This window comes from Idiotropiscis lumnitzeri, chromosome 4 (genome assembly GCF_059441095.1).
Source record: "Idiotropiscis lumnitzeri isolate Australia: NSW breed Sydney's pygmy pipehorse chromosome 4, RoL_Ilum_1.0, whole genome shotgun sequence".
NCBI lineage: Eukaryota > Metazoa > Chordata > Actinopteri > Syngnathiformes > Syngnathidae > Idiotropiscis > Idiotropiscis lumnitzeri.
This window is the reverse complement of record NC_142394.1, coordinates 15970263-15990149: the sequence shown is the minus strand read 5'-3', so window position 1 is coordinate 15990149 and position 19887 is coordinate 15970263. Positions and strand designations below refer to the sequence as shown.

The window sequence follows — 19887 nt, the reverse complement described above, 5'->3', positions numbered from 1 at the left end:
TTTGGCTTTAATAGTTCTCTAGTTTGTAATAGTGAACTCACTCAAATTGTGGGGGTGCTTAGAGTTATTTTAGGGGTGCAACAGCACCCCTAAAAATTGGCCAATGGTGAACACCAAGTGCAGTGTGAAAAGGCCTGAAGGGTACTGTTGTAAGATGAGCTTGAAACGATACCAAAGTATTTTGAGAAGGCATTAGACTGATCTAATCGAGTGGATCCAAATCAGTCGATAAATTGCATTGTATACAAAATCGAAATTCCGCCTTTGCACCCTCGATTATTTAATCACAATGTAATAGCGTTCGTGTATTTGTAGTGATTTTCTTGACTGGTAAAAGTTCCCAAAAATATATTATTTACTTAAAAAAAAAAAAGAAGAATCAGAATTCGGACAGCTACACCGCAGCCAAACGGCTTTGAGAATGTGCTACTTCGTCATATAAATGCCAGGTAAAAAAGTGGCCAAACAAGGAAGGACAAAATAATCAATGCAGTCCGTGGGCACCGGGACTTGTACAACACAGCCAGCTTCTAATACGAGCAGGCGTAGGCTACTTGGCGTAGCTGGTCAGTAAATGCATTGAATGTATATAGCTGTTAAACCATGATTATAATAGTTTTAGCGAATTTCCCGGCAACCTGAATGCCTGGCGATGTTCAGGCATTTTTTTTCAATAATGTCAGTTACGATGTCACAAAACATGTAAACCTTTCATGTCATATTTGATGTTCATCAATGTTTTTGCTAATATATATTTTTGGGGGGGTTAAATTATTTTTGCAATGGCAGATTTGACTGTAGAGGGAATATATAAGTTGCTCCATTCTCTGATCAAATCAGTGATCAAGTATGTTTTTTTTTTTTTTTTTCCTCCAAACCTGATCGCAACTCGACCTCAAGACACAATTTTTTAGATCCTGGATTTAGACTGTTTTAGGCAATTATAAACATTTTTAGAGGCGTGTCACTTACTTGCAGTAGGCCTTGGACCTTACTTGACGTAAATAGCCGGGATTTACTGGAGTGTCTTTTTGTCCTGATTATTCCCAAACAACACCCTGGGCAGTACAAGAATGAGTCACAACAATAAAGTGTCAACCGGATAACTGAATTGATTGCCAAGGCGGACTAAAAGTCTGACTGAGGTGGTCCCAGTAAAGACACTATTTATAACTCCCATTTATGTGGTGTGCATTATTTTGATAATTCAGTTGTTTCTTTTATAAACCTACTTGCTCTATCGGGTCGCCGTACATTATGCAAGGAGGTAGGACTGCTTATATTGCTTTAAATATCCTGAAGCAGTTTAGTGCAACTGAATTGAACAGAGTAGTAAATAATTGATTTGGATGTTGTTGCCTTACAAATGCAGCATGTTGACATACTTTGCTTTTATTGCAAATAGGCTGCAGATCAACCTTTACGAGCAAAACGCATTTGCGACTTGGTGGTCACTAAAAAACGTATACACTTACCAGATCTATCTACGGTGGATTGCAAAAGTATTCCTACCCATCAGCAATGCTCAATTTCTCGGCACAGACCAAAGTTTCACTGTTTGCATGAAAGGAAATGGCACAAACACGACAATCCATCACTGTGTTTGTTCATGAGTGTGCTTTTCTGCAGATGGATTGCATAAGTCTGTATTTCATTGTTGCAAAAGTATTCACCCAATTGCACCAAAGTTATGTTGAGTCGAAAATGATTGCACACCATTAAGTATTGCATCACACTGTCACCAGCCTGCATTGAGTCACCCGTGACGCGAATAGGCTTCATTACTCCATATAAATTGTGCCCAATAATCACCTGTCCACAATCATCCCATGCTTGTCAGCAGACAACAGTCATGAAGTCCAAGAAGCTGTCAGAAGACCTAAGAAAGAATGTATGAGAGCAGCATAGAGATTGACAAACCAAGGATCATAAATGTGCCAAAAAGTACGGTTGCATCACAGGTCCGGAAGTGGAATGCTCCACTGCACCACTGCGAATCTCAGGACTACACGACAAAAGGCAACAACGGCTCGGGAAACGAGAGCAAACCCCTTCGTAACTCTTGAAGCCCTCTCCATGTACACAAGTCCACAATATCCCGCACATTACACAAGGAAAAGTCTCCATGGGCATGTTGCAAAGAAGAAGCAACATCTTGAAATGAAAATTGAACTTTTTGGGGAAGCAAAGTTCTAGAATGGCCAAATCAAAGCCCAGATCGCAACCTAACAGAAAACCTGTAGCAGGATCTGAAGATTGCCAAAAAAATGGACAAAGCTCATTGCAGGCTATCCAAAACGATTGGAGGCTGTTAGTGCTGCAACAGGAGCCGCAACCAAGCGCTGACTATGACTTGATGACATGGTGTGAATACTTTTGCAACAATGAAAGATAGACTTACACAGACACGTTACGTGAGTGTTCAAGTAAGCAAATGCTGTCCTGCTCACAAATGTTCATGTCTTTGTCCATGTGAATGTCCACTTGTATGTTCGAAGGCCACTGAAGACATACGAAAGGAATGAGATCATTTATGCAGGACATTTTTTTTTTTTTCATGACTCATCCAGCAGATGAAAAAAGGGTGAAATTCCTCGAGCAGAAGTGAAAACGTCAACCGTCTACTCTATGGATCAGCGAGAATTATGTAAGATGCAAGGAATGGAGGGACACGACCCGATCATTTGCATTCTGGAGCGGAATGAATACATTAAGGGCGACTCCGACGAAACAAAGAGAAAATAAATACTTGGAACAAAAGTTGAAACATTTTCTTTGCAAGTTAGCAAGCAACTTTCTTACGCAGGTAAACGAAATCTTCCTGAGCATATGTGCCACCACTTCACAAGATTTAATGGAAATTGTCTTGTTTTGTTTTTTTGCATAGTCCTTCTAAATGAAAAAAAAAAGGAACAACCAACAAACGGCGAGTAAAAAAATACCTCAGCAATTTTACGCTTGGCGGGGGAAATTAAAACAGATCACAGAGATAGTTACACAATCAATTAGCATCGCAGAGTCAATACTGCAAATGACTTAGCCCCTTCTAAATCATTTTGGAAGATGTGTGTTTTATCTGGAATTTGGGAGATTGTGGCACTAACATGGTTTAACCCAGTTTTACTTAAGAAAATAATTGCCTTTGCAAGGCCATTAAGTTGATACCGTGAGGGATAACTAGACCATAAATTACAGCAACTGTCTCCGTACTAATAGTTCCTGTAGGAATATGACTGCCATATTTTTCATTAGGGGAAGTGCGGAAGCAAATGAAAGGACCAAACCCGATTTCAAATGACAATTAGCAGCACCGTTTAATGTTTGATTCTTAACGCCGCGCCAGGATATAAAAATATAATGTAAAGTATTAACTCATCAGAGTTAAGACAATGCAAGAGAACACCTTGTCATCATTGACAACTCTCAAACATGGCACAGCAACATTCGATGGAATAAACACGACAATGGATATTTAAATACAAATGGTGGTGTAACACATGCAGACAGATTTTTTTTTTTATTTAATTTGTTTGCTTGGTTATGAACAGAACAAAACAAAACATCTCATGTATACAAAAGGCAAAAAACAGCACAAATGGATTCATGAAAAAAAATTAATGAAATAATCACCCAGTAAAAAATGTACAACAGCCAGAACAAAACTCTACACCTGCTACTCAAAAAAAGGACTCGGAAGGAAAAAACTGTTAAATCCCAGCCCATCTCACATTTATATAACATGGCATCCTATTTTTGCCTGGCTAATAGTAACGTTACATCTGTACAAAGTACTAATAGTGAAAACGAGGACTGAAGAACAGTACAATGTTCTGAGAGCTTCATGAGAAGGACTTGCTTCGCTTTACTCGTGATTGAAAGGCTTTTGGAAATGTATATCCCTTAACACGTTCTTTATTAAATGTTATTGAGTTCTGCATTTACTGTGTTCACAAATTCGATATAATTGTCACTAGTGTAGAATATATTTGAGTCATCTGCAAAAAAAAAAAAAATCTTAGTTTTAATAATTTTGATATAATTATCATGTCATTTATGTATAAGTCAAACAGTTGAGGACCCAAAACTGAGCCCTGGGGAACACCAAAAGTAAGACCAAGTTCATCAGATAAATGTTCACCCATTTTTAGATATTTTATTTGTTCTGCTCGTCGCTAGTTACCCAATTTTCAGCTATACCTCTGCTACAATAATTCTCCAGTTTATTGAAGTAAAAGCGAGTGATTTATGATATCAATCATTTTTAGGTCAACGGATATTCTGATTGCATCTGTCTTTTCATCCTTTGCATTTGTTATCATTACTTCAATCAGTGCCCTTGCTGTGGTCTTTTTGTTCTGAAATCATACATGCCTTTGAGAATGACTTTCTTTGAGCTCCTGATTGGCTGCATTGGCGTGATAGAGGTTGCTGCAGCACCTGTAGCTTTGACATGTTTTTGACAGCAAATGGATTTTTAGAAGGGTTGAGGTTTTATTTCCCACAAAAAAAAACTGTTTTCACATACATAAATCACTATTTGGTGGTCCTGCTGAGCCAGGCAAAGCTCCAGAGGGTACTGGTGATGAGTCTGCACCCGGGCTGAGCCCAAGAGGCCCATTCAGGCCTCTATGGTTGCAATGAGGCATGCCCATTAAAATATGTTTATTTTTAACTTGGCAAGGGAGTGAATGTTTATCACACCCTGGCCTGGCGAGGGGGATATTGTTGTGTACAGTACACAGCACCCAAAGGGGCAAAGTGTGCCTTTGTTAAGGCTCAAAGGCACACTGATGCGTCTTTGCAGCAGTTAAAAATCATCAAGCTCCCATTGTGAATGAACGAATAACGAGTGATGCACAGATGACTTCCCACTGCAGCACAGTGTCACCGAGTGCATATGTGTGAATGAATGAAGTCTTCTATTGTTTTTGGCAAGCGTGACACACATTGCAGTCCCGTATGACTTCAAACCAACCGTTGTCGGAGGCGCCAAACTGAGGCTGCATGTCAGTCCTGAAATCAGACATTTTGTGTGTGTGTGTGTGTGTGTGCGTGTGTGCACCTGTCAGACTAACACTCAGTGAGATGTTGTACTCACTGGACCGTGGCGACCTGCTGAACCTGTAACAGAGTTCATAGAGCCCAGTAAAAGTACTACAACGCACACATGCACACGTACGCGCACACACAAAGTCAGGCACATGCAAAATGAACTCGCACAGAGACACACACGCACACACACCGGCACACGCACGCATACTCAACACACTGTACTAAATCAGAGGAGGCACACGCACACACTCCAGATAGAAAGATACATACACAAGGACACACATAGCATACACGTACACACAAACATGGACATGACAGTGATCCCCGTTCATTGCGGAAGTACGTTCCAGACCCAACTGCGATAGGTGAAAATCCGCAATGTAGTGAAATATAAAAAAATGGGCTCATTGTTTAAGCCTTCAAATACCCCCCTCCACCACACACACACGCGCACACACACCCAACACTCACACCAGGGCAATGCAAAATTTTTAGAATTCTATTCAATTTGATTAAATTCAATTCAAATTTGAATTGAGTCCACCACACAGGATGTTGAATTGAATTTCAGAAAGTGCAATTGAATTCAATGCAATTCAGAGAAATTCATTTTCATCACTTATCAGCTCCAAACAAATTGTCCAAAATTTTTGAGTGGCCATTTGAAAGACGTTAGATAAAGCAAAGACTTCTGGGAAAATGTGTTGTGCTCCCCTCATATCAAACTATTTCAACATTTTTACAGTTTTAATTTTATCTGAGTTGGCTTTTAATATGAATAAAAAAAAACAATTATTACACTTTAATATTTACTGTAACTAAGTATTGCATACATAAAGTCCTGACAATAATATTTGTATGCAATAAATGGTCTTATACATTGTAAATTTTCATTGTTCAAAAAATATTTTGCATGAATTTCTTTGGAGTTTCAATTCTACTTGCTGCAATCCAAATTTCAATTGCAACTCTGCTTCCTTTTGCCACCTCGATTCAAATTCAAGATTGAACTGGAATTCAGGGGTCATTCTCAATTCAATTCGTTATCGTGAAAAGCCCGAACTCACACACACAAACGTGCACACGCATTCGTGTACGCTCAGGGCACACTAGAAAATACACGTATTGAAACGCGCACGCGCGACGGTGCATACGCACACTCTATTCAATGCACGGTTTGCAAGTAAACGCATCGCCACACGCGAATCCATAACGCACACCCACACCACACACGCGCGTAAAACGAGCGCGCTCCCAAACGGACGCGCGCCCACTCGCCCGGTACCAGACGAGTGAGGAGGAGCAGACGGCAAAGTGCGCTGAAGGTGACCAAAGTTGCTCCTGAACGCATCAGGTTTAGGTTGCGGTCCAGAAGTGCTCCCCTTCGAGAAGCTAAAGAAGCCGGTGCAGAAAAAAAGACTTTTTAGGCGCACGCACGCCGCTATTTCGCGCTCAGGGAGGGACACTGCGCCCTTTGACGAGGAAGAGGAGAAGGAGGAGGAGGAGGTGGAGGAAGAGGAAGAGGAGGCTGCACTGTGGTGAGAGCGATGACGAGACGTTGCTGTGGACATGCGGGGCAGCCAAGTGGACTCGAGTGGACCGCGGCTGTGAAAACACTTCCTCCGAGGTGAGTGCGACTCTCGGCTTTCGCTTTCGCGCTGCTGCGACGTCGTGCTGCTTTAAGGTGAGGGTGACAAATTGTGCGCATCGCGGGGCTGCAGTCGCTCATCGGGATTTGCCAGAGCCGTTTGAACGTGTGCTAAGTTAGGGAATGCTTTTGACACGGGAAGCCCAGGGGGAGCCACAAAGTGAAGGGGAAAAACGTGGGGGCGAAGGTAAAATGCGTGTCGGCTTAATGGAGCTTCCGAAGGCAGGCTGCTCTTTTTGGAAGCTTTTTATTCCTCTTTTATTGTCAACCTACTGATGTTAAACGTAAGAAACGTGCATTAGAACACGTCTGCTTTTGTATACAGAGGACTGGGGGAGAGGAAAAAGAGACAGTTGGGAAGATTAAAGCGAGAGATAATACTTTGAGGAATTGCGTGTTTTTTTTCCCCCCTCCCATCCGTGCTGCTGCCAGTGCAACACGAATTGTGTGTTTGTGTCTGTGTGTTCCCCAATGGACATGCCCTTCTTATGTTCCACTTGCAGCACCTGCAACCTCCCTCTCTCTTCCTCTAACACACACACACACACACTCTGCTCAACTCATCTGTGGCTGTAAATATACACTCTTATATACAAGCAGAGGATTAGCAGTCATTGCGGGCCATAGTGTGACTCCAGATTAGAATGAGATTCTCCGCGCCAAAGATGGACAGGACGCTGGATTAATGAAGAAAGGCAGAGTGGAATGGATGGATGGATGTGTGATGGACTGATAAAAAAAAAAAAAAAAAGCTACAGCGTGATAGGCCAGATGAGTTGGGTGAGGTTGCGAGGGAGAAAGCAGCACGGAACACGAGATTAAAGTGTAATGTCCGAGTGAGGGAGGGAGAACGCCGGAATCCAGGGCAAGTCGTGCGGTGGAGGGTATGTGGTGAGAATGAAGAAGAGGAGATGGCAGCGAACGCTCTTCCTCCATGCCCCCCCCCCTTGCCGCCATCCCCCTTTTTGATCTCCTCTTATTCAGACCCAACAGTAGAACAGGAGCGCTGCTTACGTAACGCTCCATTCCGAACACAATTAACCAAAAGCAGACGCACAATAGGCACCTCAGGGATTGCTAAATTAAAGCATACTAAAAGAAAAATAGGATTTGGCTGCATTTGTCAGTCAAGCAGATAACAGTTGTGCCTAAAACGTCTTTGAGACATTTTTAAAAAAATGACAAAGTCCTTAAACATTGTTCAGCAAAGCGTCCTGAATGTTAAACACACAAGGATGATGGTTCCTAGTGTGTGTGCGTGTGCGGTCGTGTGTGTGTGTGTGTGTGTGTGGTCCTGAAATGTCCGCCAAAGAATTAGTTCTAACAGATTAGGCCGTTAAACAGCCTTTGCACTATTGTACTGTTGAATTAGCCGGAGCAATTAGGTTGCCGAGGGGATATATGAGGTCAATGTCTGACTAATAAAAAAGAGGTCTTGGAGAAAATTACCATGAAAGCAAAACCCGATCCAGCGATTAAGCTAATAGAGCCACAAAAGCAACATACAGGATCGTACATTCAAGTCCTGTGTAAATTTCGAAGCAGAGGCCATACATGAGGAGTGTGAGAAAAGTTCATGGACTGGTGACATAAAAGCTATATTTCAATCCCGAACGGCAAGCTACGAGTTTGTGGACAAGTAGTAGGTTTTATATGATTAGGATATGAGCCTATCACACATGAGCGAGTTTAAAAAAAAAAAAAAAAAAATCACAGATCCAATCAGATGATGGAACAATCAATTTTAACAATTTTTTTTTTTTTTACGATACATTTAACATCTGCTATTCACGGGGAATGGAACCATTCTGGCTCACGAATAGCCAAAATTTGCATATGATTGATGCCCACGGAAATGCATGGGGGGGATTAGAGGGGGGTTACTAAAACACTAATACCCCCCCTCCCGAAAAATGGGGTTGAAAAACATGCCCCCCCACAAACACTCCACAGAAAAATTATTTAAAAATTTGAAGCATTTTTAATTTTCATTTATGTGCAACTGTAGTCTAAACTTTGTATTATTAACGAGAGAAGCACGGAATATCCCCGGAGCGAATGAGATTGCGATTGCTGTTGTGTCTTATTCTGTGCATCCAATCAATGACGTCGTAGATCGAGCTGTAAATTATGACATTACTAGCAATCACCGATTTTACATAAAATGCAAAATACGTATATTTTTCGGACACCCCTCGCAGAGCTTTTGAGCACGTTCAATGAATTTGTTGTTGGTAGTCAGAAATGTCGTTTTTTTTTAACTAGCAAAAGTGCATTGGAAGGTTGCAGGAAGTCAAAGCGCCTAATCATAAATCGATACCCCATCTTCACTGTCATCCAGAAAGCAGAATGTTTTTTTACAAACCTCCAAATGATAAGAATATTTCGAAATAAATTATAAAAATCTGTTCCAAATTATTTTCCCAATATTTTATAGCTCAAGAAGTGAAAATAGTCATTTATTGAATTTGCAGCATTACAAGGTCATATTTACTGAAATCAAAAGCTATTTCAATTTAAAACAAAAGATATCAAGTTACATTCTAAGCTACCATCCCTTATTTGATACAGGACTCGAGAGTGCGACCAAATTGGTCACATATGTGACATCTCGTTGCGTTTGTGCAAGTTCATCCATTCTATTACGCATAACAACACCCGTATTCAACATTCTTCAGTCCTTTATAGTGTCCGTATTGGGTATACGCCGGCCGCTTTTGGATTTGCACGCTGACCGCAGATGTGCACGTTGTTCCATATATTACACATTGCAAGACTTCGGTATGAATTCCGTGCATGCACGCTGCAGAAAACTGAAATCAAACCGCTCCTGTTTGTTGTAACGTTGGATGGAAATACTGGCCGATCTCATATAAGCGCACCAGGAAGCAGGTGTGCATTGTCACATTTGTGTTTGTTGCTCTGGCGCATACCAAGTCGGAGCACTTATATGTGTTGTACTGAAGACCGGTGATACAATCACTCCCGCCCACTACATGTCATTTATGATCAAGAGACACTGATGACTTCACATAAGAGTGTGAGATTGTCTTTGCCCACACTATCCGAATTGGATAAAAAAAAAAAAATTGATTGGATGAAAAATGCCCATGCCATAGGGGGTTTACTTATATAATGATAATGAAAAAAATTCTTAATTAAAAACTTGATGGAAGTGGAAATTCAATCCGATCTGTCGTCAGCGATATGATTCGTCGTTTGGGCTCACAGGGTCGGCTCGCCTTTGTAGACGTGAGGTGGCAGCCCGCCTGCTAATTCTTTACCGTAAATGTTTTGAAGGCTATAAGAGTAGATGAGTCAGGGCGCCAGAGTGCCACATCCTCCGCAAGTTCATCTTGTCAAAGGCTCTTTAGCTGACGAGTCCGACTCAATCTTTCTCAAGCGTATTTCAAAGGAGAGCGTTGCTTTGAGTTTGTAGAAGGAGGATGCAAAATAGGAGAGCGGGGGAGAAAAGAAAAAAAAATTGCAAATGACAGCTGACAAACGAAAAAAATCTATATGACATTTTAAGCATGGCATGGACGCTAGGAGTTTTTGGGGTTTATTTTGCTTACTGGCTTTCCCTCACTTAGCAAAGCTGCACATTCGGGAACAGAAGAAATAAATTAAGGTAACGGACTAATTTTATTTAGGGCATTCATTTATAGCTCAGCTTCCTCCTCAAGCAAAAACGTGATTAACGACGAGTCGATGTCACGCTAGTCGACTAGTCGGTATGATCCTTAATGTGCGCTGTTTGTTGAAGGTAGCGCTTGAAGATGGTAGCCCTACTTTTGGAGTTGCACGGCAGGGCCAGTTGAAGTAATGGGGGAAAAATGGTTACATTTCGAACCCAACACAGCACTTAACATTTTGTACCAATTCCAAACTAATTATCGCAGGAACACGTTGCTAAAAGATGTTCTCGGAACGCATCCATTGTGTTCCGTACCGCGGTGTGCTTCGGCAAATGGGTCGGCTTGAAGGTGGTCTTGATTACAGTTTATTTGCTGCAAACAGCTGTTGACGCAGCTGCAATCATCAATGACGGCAGCGAGGGGAGCGAACGGGCTGACTGAAACAATTCTTTGAAAGACACATATGAGAAAGCGAAAGGGGCCGACCGATTATGTTGTTGAGCACTTATCACTTTAAGAGACATTAAGATTGTCTCGCAAATTTGCCTTGATATTGAAGACTGAAATTAGTATTCATCGTTTAAAAAAAATCCATTTCAACATTAACAACCTTATTTTGACCTCTGCGCATGACAATTGGTTCAGCTCGTCCGTCTGTATCGGGAGAACAAGGGTCAGTTTTTGGCGGTCCAGACATTTTAAAATACGAATACGTCTTCATGTGGCACAGGAAGTCCACTTAGCTACTAAATTGTGTACTACACTTTTTCATTGATTCTTTAAGCTGTAAAATTGGTTTTCACAAAAACACACGCAAAAAACAATAATCATGACTTCATGGCGGTCCTCGTTTCAACTTGCATACAATTTAGCGTTACGTGGTGGCCATCGGGCATTTCAGAATAATTTGGGGATTTTCCTGAACAACCACTCTATTTAATTTATAGCTATGACGCTTCCAAAAAAAACAAAAAAACATCCACCGCTATTCATTAGTGTATATTATGGAAACCTGATGAGGTAGAGAAAAATACCAGAGCAGATTCTGAATCAGGTTTACTCACATCTATCATTAAACATTTTATAAAACTTTGTTGATGTGCATTTCCTGACGATTTGAAATAAATGTCCCATGGTTTTTTTTTGTTTTTTTTTTTTTAAATCTGATTCATTGATTATTCTACATAATAATCAATTGATCGATTATTAAGATAATCGTTAGTTACAGCCCTAATATCAACAGTACAATTCAGTTGGAAATATTCACTGCTTAACATGAATAAACTGATAAGTGCAACTTGAAGATATCCCAAACTGGAGTTACAGATATCCACAAGTGAATTGCAGATATTTGTAAATAAACATGACAAACATCTGCAACATATATCGTTGTTAAATATTAGAAAGGGTGGCCACAGCTAACAGCACATAGAGCTGAATAATTTACCCTGTTAAAAACTCAAAATTATGATGAAGTGGACACGTGACAACGCGATGTAGTGTTCCGTTTCCAACGACAGGGGACAAAACTGAAGCGTTTCCTTTCCAAAAGAAGGCACTTGTTCCCGTGGTGGAGTTTTGTTCCGACGTTAAGGTTAAGGCCACGGGTCGGCAGCTCAGACAGACGCCGCATGCTGTCAAGAGGAAGAGGATGGCTGTCGATGTCTTGCGTACTTTGAACAGTGCGTCTGCTGTCCTGGGGCGATCTGACCTTCTTTTCTAATAAATCCACCTCTGTGATGTCTACCTCTCATTATTTTCCCAAATAAAATCTCACCTCCTAAACCTCGAGGCGCTCCAAGAAAGTAGCGTGCTGGAATTACCTTTTCACGGACTGCGCTCCATCCTTTTAAAGACTGTCAGCTTTGTGTGCGCGCCGAAAGCCATGACATTCAACATGAATATTTCACAGCAAATGTAAATAATTAATCAGCATGAAAGCAGGACTGGGCAGTTTCTGAGCATATCAATGCTCATTCTTTGGCAAGCTGTTAACATTTCCTTCTATTAAAGATTCAAGATAAGAATTAGTCTCCATCCAAGTGAGAGGCTACAAATTCTGTTGATGCTTATTCTGCGCATTCTTATCAGGCGGTCTCTTAAAAAGAGAAGGGCATTTAGTGAAAGCGTATCGCAACCAATGCCGTTACCAATTCAGCCTATTGGAATGACTCCCTATTGATTCCTGATTGGATTTTCTTGGAGAGGAAATGGGAACGCTCTCGTATGGTGAGAGCGAGGCTGAACATGCCGTTGTCATCATTTAAAGGGACCGGAAGGAGCACAGCATTAAGAGACAACGAGCTAAGCCTGCTTATGTGGTGCTAATGTGATTCCAACAATGGACATTTGGCCTCCGAAACAGATGTGCCACACGCCTCTGAAGCAGCTGCATTCAAGCGGAGCGTGCGCAAAACATGAAAATCCCGGATTTCATTCCCGTATGGCTCAATGAAGTATAGTACAAGATATAAGATACAGAGAGCACTATATATTACATTAGTACTTCTCAGAAATAGTGGAACATAACGTTAAGACAAAAAAGTACAAGAAGAATATTGACACCATTCGGTATGCACACAATCTAGGCATTATGTATGACACCCAAAACACGAGCGCCATCAAATTAAATTTTCATATTTTTTTATTTTTTTTTTGCACATATTAACTAATTTTGAATTTGATACCTGCAACACATTCCAAAAACACAAGGACAAAGGGCACGTTACCCACTGTGTTGCGTCACCTTTGAACAACACTCAAGTGTTTGGGAATTGTTAAACCGTTTAGTTGGAATATTTTGCCTTCCAACTTCAGTTGCTCGTACTTTGCATTTCATTATGTGAAAACAATTTGAAACGTGGACTCGTCAGACCACAACACACTTTCTTACTGGATATTTTTCCGAGGTGGCAGTATTTCTGGTCATTGTTGATATATGATTGTGTTAACTGACTCCTGTTTGCGTGGCAATATCCTTTACACAATGATGCCATTTCTTTTAATGCAGTGTAACCTGAGGGGTCAAAGGTCACAGGCATTCAATGCTGATTTTCGGCCTTAAAATTCACTTGGAGGTGGCAGGTGGAACGGACTAATTACATTTCCATTTATTCCAATGAGGAATGATGATTTGAGTGCTCATGGACTCAATTAAATTTGTATCTCAAGGCACTATTGAACATTGTAGGAGTGAATGCGCTTGCAAATGATTGGTGAGTTTCTACGTGGACTGATGTTTTGTCTGGGATATGTTTCCATTTCTCTCCCAGCGTCAGCTGGATGCATAGAAGCATCACAGCAGATGGATGGCTGGAGCTTGGCATCTTCTCTTGCCTTCAGAAGCCAGGTGTGCTACCATTGTGGCATGTTCCTGTTTAAATGGCAGATTTGGAGGAATTAGCATCTTTCTGCTGAGGAGACAGTTGTTTCTCGCTTCTCTAAAGCAATGTAACAATGTGTCTGTTGCTGATGTACAACGCATTTCCAGATGTTCAGACCAAAGCCGGAGCTACAATGCGTTAGTCAGCATTACAAAATTACAGCCGACTTGTCATTCATACAAATTATGGTAGAACACAAGAATCCTATCCACCTCATCACGTAATGACATGAGATTGTTCATGGTAAATCGAGGTGGGACAAAATATTGTAGGGGACCACTTGATATTGTGGCGAGTTATGGACGTCCCCCCGAAATTTTTTTTTAATATTTCCTATATAAATAAATTAATTTAAAACCTAAATCTACTCGAAACTCATGAAATTTAGATATTATTGATGATGGGGAAAATAGCTCAACTTTCTATAGATGACATCGTATTCCTGTTCTTCTTCGCGTAGACCATGGGTGTCAAACCATGGGTGTCAAACCAAATGACTACTATACCATTTTAGATTCTATAGTAACATTCAAAATGATAATAGTAAAAAAATTTCAAAGAAAAAAAGATTAGTATTTATATTGTTTTTAAAAAATTAAATGCTGGCCCACGGCTTTGTTCAAGTTTTACATTTCGGCCAACTGTGTATTTGAATTTGACACCCCTGGTGTAGACGTTCTAGACAAGATCTTGTTTAATAAAAAGGATGAAAATGTTTCCACCCAATATCGCCATTTAGCATGCGATTATTTTTCAAGGTCCTTTTCCTACGTATTTCCGAACAAATACCACAGGATAAAACACAACTATTATACAGAAATGTGATAAAAGTTTGTGCTAAAAGGAAATAAAATATGAAGGATAGTTTTTTTTTTCATTATAGATGTTGCAGTCACTAATAACATCTTTACGGAATTCTACCAAATAAGTGTGGCAAAAATATAAATGACAAAATCCTAAATCGGAATACAACAATAATGCAAACAATTTCCCGATTTGCAAACTGCATTCTACAAAACTGCCAAGTCAATTAAATTTAATTAATTGTTCAGCCTAATTTAGGAGCCAAACTACCGTATTTTTATGGCCATAAGACGCGCTGCATCAAAGGGCGCAACACCAGTTGAGGGTGCTATTTCCGTATTTGATGCATATATTAGGCACGCCGCACTACAAGGCTCAGCTAGCTAGCTCAACTCGCGCTAGCTAGCTCAGCTCGCGTTAGCTCGCACTAGCTCAGCTTGCTAGCTGATGCCAGATCACCAGGACTCTATCCCTTAAAGGATCGCTGCCAGAGGTATCACCCCAAGTCAATGACAGATGTCCTGAAACTATTAGGAATCACTGCCAATAACACTGACTCTAACCAATAAGCGGTGTCATGGCAATTTGTCTGCTGGACAAGGTCAGGGGAGGGACTTCACTGGTCACCACAGACTACAACATTGTGGACAGCTGCCCTTTTGTCCAGCTTTCTCCTACACCATCACCCAAACACCATAGTCACATAATGTATTAGTCACAGTCAATTCGAAGCATAGATGACTCGGACTTTGACCAGCAGGGTGTGCTAACATGCACTCCGAACAAACAGCCCAATGAGTAAAAGGGTTGATGGTCGAGAGTGATGCTATGGGCGCATCGCTTTACAAGGCGCCTCGTTTGTTTTGGGGAAGATTTGCGACTTTAAAGTGCGCCCTATGGTCCGGAAAATACGGTACTCCCCTGTTGGTTGAAGCCAAGCACAGGATTTAATTTGCCACAATCACTTCAAGACTCGATTAATCAATAAGCACCCACAAAATGATTAATGATCATCCATCCACTAGTTGTCTATTGCACTTGTCCTCTTTAGGGTCACAGTTAACTGGAGTCCAGCTCACCTTGGGTCAAGTGTTGGGATCCTTAGTTAGTCATATGGCGAACCTCAATTAATAAAAATAATATGAATATATATTTTCCTTAAAATGTGTTTTATATTGAGTGTAAAACGATTCACTTAGCCATAATATTGTTTGTGCTGTGTACAGTTTGATCAATTTAAGTTGTGGACAATTTAAAACTCATCTTTCCAACCATACAGATGCCACGTGAGTCATAAATATGGAAATTGAAGGAGTAAATTTAAGCATAACAATTAAATTTGTTGAAGTTTTTTTTTAAATTGATGTCACACTCTTAATTAATTGCTGAAAGTGTGGTTAGCAGGTTTATGGTTGTTGTGCAGCAGGTTTTTAGAGTCCTTGAGCCTAAAGTGAAACCCAGGCCCTAATGCCTGATCAGTGTGTGAGTGCGTGCAAGTCGGAACCTTTTACAGATTCCGCAATCAGTGTCTGAATAAGTCCGAATGTACAGCACTGTAAAGCACTCAGGGCGCTGGTGCACCACTTGGCGAGCGCAGTCCATTTAGCGTATTGTGTCGGGGCTTTCACATGCAGATTTCATCGAGAATAAACGCAATGGGTTTCCTCTTTACTCCGACAAATTCTAAAGAAATGTAGAGACACTGCTGCTGTCAGAGATTTATTTATTTATTTATTTTATTTTATCTCTTAACCCCGAAGCATCACGATAATGTGTTCATCATGTCACCATAATGTCTGCCGGGATTAGTTGTGTTGTCTTTTGTGAAAGCGGAGCACTAAAGCTTGGATTCTTTATCCTAATCTGTACAAGCTCTACTTTATTTCAAGCGTCTTCTCAAAGAACAAGGCAACATCTCCTTGGGTTAGCAATCTATAAAAGATAAAACTGCATTACACGGGAAACAAAATGTCCCTAAAATTCTTATTCAATCCCATGAGATTATGGTGCGTTTAGCGGCAATTCCTCAAAGGGACAATTGTCTGGAGTTATTTCCGGTGAAGCAACTGTAATTCAAATCCTCGGTCTTGACAACAAAACACTGACATGAAGGAATAAATGAGCGGCAGTTGTGACTATTAGACTTCACTTGCATATTAAGATTTGTGTTCTGATGCAGACAGAATTTGGACGTCTACTTGCACAGGAGTTTGGTCTTGTGTGGTGGATATAGTGGCCACGGCGAAAATCAGTTTCATGTTATAACGTGAGGAACTTAATATTTAATATTTAATGTGATGCATTTTACGTTACAACGTTAGAAGTTTCATGTGAAAATGTAAAAAGTTTCATGGAATGGCATGCTCAATTTCACGGTTTAACTTGATAAATTTGACTTCCACAATCGGCAAAATGCAAAAGCAAAGCAATTCCTCGTGCGGGTTCTTGTTTAAAATCTGAAATGTTTATTGACCGTATATTTTATACCTTACAGTATTATACAAGAGCAGAGTAGTTACGTAGCATGTAATGTTGATTTTTGGTCACAAAAAGGAATTTGTTTTATTTATTTTTTTATTGAACATGGAATGCAAACTTTTTACGTTTTAATATAACTTATCATCTTAAAACAAGAGTATTATCATGTTATAACGTGAGACTCGTCACGCTTCAATGTGATAACACAGCACGTTGAAACGTGAAAATGATCGCGCTATTGCATGAAAACCAAATTTCACGTGAGATAAATTTCATGTTAAAACATAAAATGTGACATTTTGAAATTTATAATGTGAAACTTTATTAAGCGAAATGTATTACATCATAACATGAATAAACTTTGTTTGCGGGTGAGACAGGCCACAACGTCAAAAACACTTGTTTACGTGTTGCATTTAAAAAACATAAACATTTAAACTTGGTCGGACACTATAACAAAAACAAAAAGCTAATTTTGCGAGCCCACCCACGAATGAAGGAAACTTTACTTATTATTGCCTCATTAGTCACGCCTACAGTCTCTGATTGGTTATTTTCTTAGGGTGCGGTCGTTTCTTCCAATCAGATTAAAAGGCACAAACGTGGGTCAGAGAGAGAGGATTCTTTGTTTTCCACAGATCATTTTCATTGAGTTTTACGATTGCCAACTTTAATATGTTTACATTCTAACAGCGGTTCCTTCCTCCATGACCAAAAAGAAAATGCCGCGTGATTACTGCCAATTAATAAATTTTTTTATCATAGTGACAGTTCGACCCTGGAAGGTCTTTGATGCCATGTTCATTATTTTTCCTATGTGTGGGTGGAGGGGAATAGATTCGGAATACAAATGAAAAAGTCAAGTTGTTCTTTTGTTTTTGTGAGAGGCGGGTTTAGGGGGAATAAACCTATGGAAGACCAACAGTTATGCGGCGGGACGTCTAAAATGAAATGTGTTTATGCCTGAAGTAAAGTACTGCAGGAGGCAGTATAGCACTGAAACAAATAGGCCTTTATAAATAAGGTTATATCACGTTTTTGTCTGGGGCTGTCAGGAGAGAAATTATGGAGAGGAAATACCTCACAGTACCTGCCAGATAAGAGTCATAAAGAGATGCATTGCGCCACAAAAGAAGGTTTTAATTATTTAGTAGTGGTCTCACACACACACATAATAGCATTGGTTATTTTCTGTTTCATTATTGTTTGTGTGCACTGTGCACGTGTTGCTCGAAGGTCGAGTGTTTCTATGGTAATCAGAAAGTAGCTGGTTGAATACGTCCGTGTTGGTAAGAGCCACACAAATGCAGCCAATTTACCATCCGATTAAGCAGGTACCGGTTAAGATGAGCGGGATAAGAAGCTAAACCAAAATGTAATTGCATTCTATTCCATTAAAATTGAAATTATTCTCCCCGCGCCGGCGCCATAGACGTGACTGAAAAGCAATAAATAACTTGGACTGCCGCCGCCTGATTTCAGCGATAAGCAGCGGAAAGCGGATGTGACGGCGGGATCTAATCAAAGTGGTATATCGAAAACACGCACGCAAAGGGCACGATAGTTTGTAAAATAAATGTGATATTAGGTGGGTCACGCATCAGCCACCACTTCTAAACAAGGAGCGCGCATTAACTTGGTGCCATCTGACTAATCATTGCAAGTCATCAGATAATTAGCAGCACTGCATCACACTTGCGAAACACAAATGACCTTCTGTCATTCGGTTTTTATACGGCGGCTAATGAAGGATAATTACAAACAATAGCAAGGCCAGACGGAAGAGATTTTGGTGGACTGCGGTTGCATCAGTGGGAAATTCACCTAAGTGGATGGGGGGGGGGAATGTTGCCTTGGCACAACAGCTCACGCGTTACAGCAGTTGAGTGCTTTGCCTGAAGCAAAAGCAGGCGTTAAAAAAGATGCAAGGTGCATTTAATTCAGTTGGAAGCTGCCTTTTTAAAAGCGCTTATCGATTTTTCGACTCGCGCTGAATACTCTTTGTTCTTACGATTCCCTTTTTGCTTTTGCAACTGTCTGATGGTTGAATTTGAATGTCAATGTTTACAACAGATTCAAGCAAGAATAATTTGAGAATCCAAAAGATAAACATCAAGCATATGTTGATTTTTGTGGTTGTAGTTTGCTGTGGTGCAGAAATTCACGATGAATCACAGCCAATGGGATTGCTAATATCAAATTGTTTTAAAATTATTGCTACGTTTCACAAAACTGGGAAGTCACAAATGACCCAGCCAAACGAACGCCACTCAAAATCTTATGTACTTGTACAGTGGATATTCAAAGTCTACACACCCTTTTTCAAATGCCAGGTTTTGGTGGTCAAAAAAAAAAAGGAGACTACGATAAATCAATCAGCGTCACCATTAATGTGACCTTTAACCTGCACAAATCACAATGAAAAAATCTTTTCGAGAGTGGAAGAAAAAAAAAAATTAAATGTAGTTGCAAAAGTGTGCACACCTTCTTAAGACTGGGATGAGGCTGAGGGTGATTTCAAGTCCCTCTGATTAACTGCAAAATAAAATTGTGTTGTTCTACGAATCTTTTCCTAACATGATTTTGCTTCCCAAAAGAAGCGTAAGGATTTTGACATTTTGATGGTGTGCACACTTGTGCATCTGTATTAGTTCATTTGTTTATTTTTATTTCCCCCCTTGAAAAGGTGTTTGATTTATCTTGGTCTCATTTTTTTATCTATACATCACAAAAGCTTGGCATTCAAACGGGCATGCAGATGTTTTTTTTTTATATCCACCCTAGCTTGAGATCAAGAAATATGATGTCACACAAAAACATAATAATGACAACCTGTTCTACATAGAAATTGGCATCTGTTCTATACTCAATTATTTAAAAAAAA

The 19887-nt window shown here is 40.2% G+C and overlaps 2 protein-coding genes across 7 annotated transcripts in view; one reads left to right on the top strand and one right to left on the bottom strand.

The window, feature by feature from the left end:
• macrod1 (mono-ADP ribosylhydrolase 1) overlaps nucleotides 1-19887 on the bottom strand; it is a 158556-nt gene that overhangs the window by 75145 nt on the left and 63524 nt on the right. The window lies entirely within an intron of this gene.
• flrt1b (fibronectin leucine rich transmembrane protein 1b) overlaps nucleotides 1-19887 on the top strand; it is a 54906-nt gene that overhangs the window by 1752 nt on the left and 33267 nt on the right. Inside the window, exon 1 of one of the 2 annotated variants that reach the window (XM_088294402.1) lies at nucleotides 6325-6679. The exons of the other annotated variant lie outside the window; for it this stretch is intronic. The gene's annotated coding sequence lies outside the window, so the exon portion shown is untranslated. Of the gene's footprint in view, nucleotides 1-6324; nucleotides 6680-19887 lie in introns of those variants that run through there. 2 annotated transcript variants of the gene reach the window in all.